The following is a 5,781-nucleotide window of genomic DNA, read 5'->3' on the forward strand; positions in this document are numbered from 1 at the left end:
ACGATGTTTTGGAAATATTTATCAAAAGAAATTTATACTATGTTGCGAATTACAATTTCGAGATAACCTTCTTTTATTTACGAACTTATGTCTTTGATGCTGAAATTGACAACTTTATAAAAATACATTTTCACTGAAATTATGAAATCTGGGTGTCGGAAAGGTGTAAAATTATTCTTCGGAAAAGAAAAAAACAGTAGTTGAGCTAGATAAGAAATTATACGGGGGCAGGCTCCTATGGAGAATTAACATTACTGGAAACAGGCCCTTTACAGTCAACTTAACTATGACTAGCCGAATGCATCCCATGATACAATCAACTATTGATGGACACTGGAAGAAGGCAGATGTGTATCATATGTTTTCCAATGATCGATTTCCAGGAAGTTAGCATGACTTGACTGAATATGAAGGAAAATGCGTGCATGATGATGTGGATGAAGGTGATAAATGTAATGAGGACGAAGCTAGTAACACGGGAGTCTACATATATTTCACTGACTGCATAATTGGGGATGATTTCCTCCTTGTCTTTCATCTAGGAGACATTGAATAAATCAAGATTAGACTTGCTGTATCCTATCCCACTGAAATGTATCGTAAAAGGCGAGTACCCCTGCCCCGTCATAATTGTGTGTGTGTGTGTGAGTGTGTGTGTGTGTGTGTGTGTGTGTGTGTGTGTGTGTGTGTGCTGCAACGAATGGTAAAGATTGGAATTTGGTACNATATCTTAAAACAAAAAAGGATCTGCTGCCCCAATTACAACTCTCGGGATCTTTTTCTTTTTCCTACTTTCCTTCTTTCTTTTCTATCAACTTGTTGTTCAGGCAGTGTCCCTCTAATAGTCACCCGTCCTCATTTGACACTGGCATGTGCGAGGAAGCCTCACCCGAAACATACAAAATAATTGACAAGGTAATTCAGACAAAGCTTGTTTTATTTAATTTGCAATGGTTACCTGTTTTCCTGATTTTTTCCTTTCCAGTCAGCTGGCGATTATCTTATTTTTTGGCTGCAAACATTAAGTTTGAACGCTTACACTTACCAAGTTATTTTGCAGATAAATGAAATCCCTGACCCAAAAAATCATTAAAAACAGACATAAAGAAGTAAAGATATCGATTTATTTGAAATATCAGATGCCGGATGGTGGCCACTTTTGAATTTTTGCGTCGGACCGAGTTAGCCCAAATTTTCACGAGGTTCACCCCAGATCATTTTCATCAGCACACTCCAATTGGCTGAAATAAACTTTCAAACTTTGGTCTGGGAAAAATAATCACGGGACCCTTTGGTGGGAACTCTACTTATATGTGTATAAACTCTTATTTGTGCTGTCAATAAAGCGTTTAACAAAATAAACCAAAGGGCTGCTATCAAGATAAAGAGGTTTTCTATCTTATTAGCAGGGCCACTTTATGAGATTTTATAAACAGATAGACCCTCTGGCGACTGGTTATCTAAAACGGAATGAAAACAATGTCTACGTTTTATAACATTTTACTTTCTTTTCATTGTTAATAAGTACTTAACTGTGCATATATGGAGAAGCCTTAGACGATGATATTGATTTAAAAATATCTTTCCACATGGTTTTAAGATGAATGTTATTCCTCAGCACAAATCTTCTTTATCTTTACCGAACGAGGATCTCGATCATTAAGCCTAGAAGTCAGTAAGACGATATGCTATTAAGGCTACTTTTTATGAAAGGAGAAATGTATAAGGTAGTATATAGATGATAAACAGTTTATCATACGATGTGCTCTTGAAGAGAAAATTATTCTCACGACCAATCCTAAAAAACAAAGTGTGATGATCTACAAGTTTTTTTTTACTATAATTTGCCAACGCAACAGTATGTTTTAAAACAGCTCCCGTCTTGCTTACCCCTTTGACAAAGGCTGTCAAAATACCATGAATCACATAAAACAGGAGAAAAAAGGAAAACCGTAAAAAATGAAGGAATATAAGATACTGATTACCGGAGTAAACAGTCTTAATTTATTCGTTTAAATGTTTTGGACTGATTTATAACCTCCATTTTTATTTTTTTATTTTTATTTAAAACATGTAACAATGTATTGAATATATTTAAAGGGACATATCGTTAAAATAATGTTTCATTTACTGTATGTACGTGTTGTCTGTACAGCATTTATGTTTCGTTGTTATCCGCAGTGTCAAAGTCCATCGCGAATGTCGATTTATACGAGAAAGTCCCATTAAATATAGGACCGATAACGTCACTTGACGATTTCGATTTGAGGCAGTATCATTTATAAACACAAGTAGTGATGAAGGGGCTACAACATAGGTGGATGACTTTATGTAAATTCTTATTCCACTTTGAAACCAAGGAATACTTTTCTATTGTCCGAAACCGAAGGTATTATCACAGCCATACTTACCAGTTCTTTTTAACCTCAACAAAGGATCTTTCAATACGTCTTCTGGTGCTCATTGATTTATCATTTATGTAATTGTTACATGGCTACAAACTCTACGTGTGCGTTAATTAATGTATTCTTACATCGTTCATGTAAATAGTATTTGCGTCCTTTTCAAGAAACCATACCTATTTACTGGATCCGGAAATAATATAACATGATGTTTTTTTATACGTCATGGCTGTACTCTATAACCACGGAGTTATATTAGACTATTGATATCCCTGGCAAAACATAGCACCAATTATCCCCCGGTGGGCCCCATCGCAAATCTCTTTCTTTCCCATCAACTATATTGAAGTACATTGTGAGTTCAATCCGATGTATGTCAATTTACACTGCAAAATATCTGTATTCGTGTTCCAAAGACAAAGATACCAGCAAGGAAAATGCTTTAAAATGCTTATTAACAGCATAAACACAACTGCATCTGATTCCACGCCAACCTTATTCAATTTCCTACCAGTTATTCAGAAGATGACGTGTAGCGCATTTCGATTGCTAGGCCACTTTATAATATTGCCCGTCTGCTATAATGCTTCCCTTACGTAATCCCTGCAGTATTGTTTGACCACTTGGTAACTTTTCGCTTTGTAGCTGACGCAGTAACAATTTCACTCATTAATACTTCCACAACAAGCCATTAACTTACAATACGTTGATGTGTTATGCGCATGCGTTATGAGAATCATGCACAATAGTACCTTATAAACTGGTGGCCAGACGTATTTAGAAAATTCCTTTTTCTAAAGTAGTTATACATTTGGATAAATACATATAAGCGAAATCCGACCGTCATATTCCATCAAGAGACACAATTGATATATTTATGCAGTTTTTGAAAAAAAACATTACAATAATACCTCACTGTGATGTCGCTTTAATGGTTTACTATTAAATGCCATATATATTTCACGAATTTGGCAAAATACCGGTATATTTCATGAATGAAAAGCTTTAATGAATATATCGGCGTATTCTACTTTATGATTAAAATAAATAAGGTGTTAAATTGAAAAGAAAAAGAAAAAAACCCTTTAATATCTTTAACAGTTTTACAGCGAAATGACAAAACTTTAATCCATAAGTTAGGTGCGGGATATAGTAGCGTAACATTTGACGTCATATTCTAATGACAACACGCTTGACAACAAGGCTGCGCGCCATATTGCGTGGGGTACTCAACGGAATGCTTTCGTTCTCTGCTCTAATCTGGTATATTTGCTTACAAAAATGTCATCTATTAAGTAGTTTAGCTTAGTAAACTTAGTATATGTACCAAAGGTGTTTTAAATAAAAACCTATCGTCATCTGCAGATGAATAGAAAATCTGCAGTTTTGAAATTAGTCCATACAAATGAAAAAAATGTGCATTGATTAGGTTGTCTTACAAGCGTCAGCTGTAGGGAATTCCTCTTTAACTCAGCGGTAGCGCATCGGACTGTATAGCCAATGGTCTCAGGTTCGAGCCTCAGCGATGGCACTATCTTTATCACTGTTCCTCGTCCTACTACACAAAATACGTTCTGATACGACAGTATGAAATCGGAACAAGATATTATGATAACATCTATTTTCCCTGCACTTCCGAATATTTTTTTTTATCAAAATAGGAATTTCTTACATACATGTATCATTGATAAAACAGTTATGAATGCATCCGTTAGAAGCACATACGCACAAATATGTATACACGAAAATAAAATGATTTACAGTATTTTTGTGACCATATTTTCAAACACCCAGTAGCTACATGAAACGTTGCAGCAATTATTAATGTCATGTTGATATATAGCGGCAGGTGAAGGAATCACAGCCAAAATTCATCAACAATAAAAAGAGAGGTTATTTGATCTCACCGACCGAATCTTATAACGAAAATTGAATTAACCTATTACTTAATGCATTCGTCTTTATTTACATTCACTTGGACAGACACTGTGTAAACAGTCACCGGTAGCGCCTTTTCTTTTTTATACAAAACATATCCTTGGTCTTTTAGTAAAAGAATCAAGCCTTGAATTTGTGTGCTTTGCGGTTAACACGTTTGAAAATTAAAAACAATATTCAGTCAAGGACAAGGAACAAAATCGCGTGAATGATAACGTTCAACCAGATAAACTTTAAACAAGTACGGTTTGTTTGTCAAGGAGGCATAACTGTCAACTGTACAGAAAAAAACGCTATCTTTAGATGGCCCCACTCGTGTGACGTCCCAGTTCAGATGGAATGTTTGGCAGACCGGTTTATGTGAAAATGTATCACTTTTCACTGTGTATTCATCCTGAACATATTACAAACACTCTAAAGCTTTTACACAGTTACAATCGGACGTGGACATCATTTAGTTACAATCAGACATGTACACCATTCAGTTACGATCAGACTTGTACACCATTAAGTTACAATCAGACTTGTACACATTTAGTAACAATCAGAATTGTACAGCATTCAGTTACAATCAGATGTGTACACCATTCAGTTACAATCAGACTTGTACACCATTCAGTTACAGTCAGACTTGTACACCATTCAGTTATAATCAGATTTGTACACCATTCAGTTACAATCAGTCTTGTACACCATTCAGTTACAATCAAACTTGTACACCATTCAGTTACAATCAAACTTGTACACCATTCAGTTACAATCAAACTTGTACACCATTCAGTTACAATCAGACTTGTACACTATTTAGTTACAATCAGACATGTAGCGCACTCAGTTACAATCAGACTTAAACACCATTTAGTTACAATCAGGCAAGTGTACCATTCAGTTACAATCAGGCTTGTACACTATTTAGTTACAATCAGACATGTAGCGCATTCAGTTACAATCAGACTTATACACCATTTAGTTACAATCAGGCAAGTGTACCATTCAGTTACAATCAGACTTGTACTCTATTTAGTTACAATCAGACATGTACACCATTCAGTTACAATCATACTTGTATACCATTCAGTTACAATCAGACTTGTACACCATTCAGTTACAATCAGACTTGTACACCATTTAGTTACAATCAGACATGTACAACATTCAGTTACAATCAGACATGTACAACATTCAGTTACAATCAGATTTTTACACCATTCAGTTACAATCAGACTTGTACACCGTTCAGTTATAATCTTACTTGTTCACTGATCAGTTACACTCAGACTTGTACACCATTCAGTTATGATAAGACTTGTACACCACCCAGTTACAATCGGACTTCAACAACATTCAGTAACAATCAGTCATGTACACCAATGCAATCAGTCACAATCTCGATTGAACTCAATTTAGTTTTAAATATAAGTTTTCGCCTCATTATACAATG

The sequence above is a fragment of the Mizuhopecten yessoensis genome, unplaced genomic scaffold, assembly GCF_002113885.1.
Source record: "Mizuhopecten yessoensis strain PY_sf001 unplaced genomic scaffold, ASM211388v2 scaffold4559, whole genome shotgun sequence".
Classification (NCBI taxonomy): domain Eukaryota; kingdom Metazoa; phylum Mollusca; class Bivalvia; order Pectinida; family Pectinidae; genus Mizuhopecten; species Mizuhopecten yessoensis.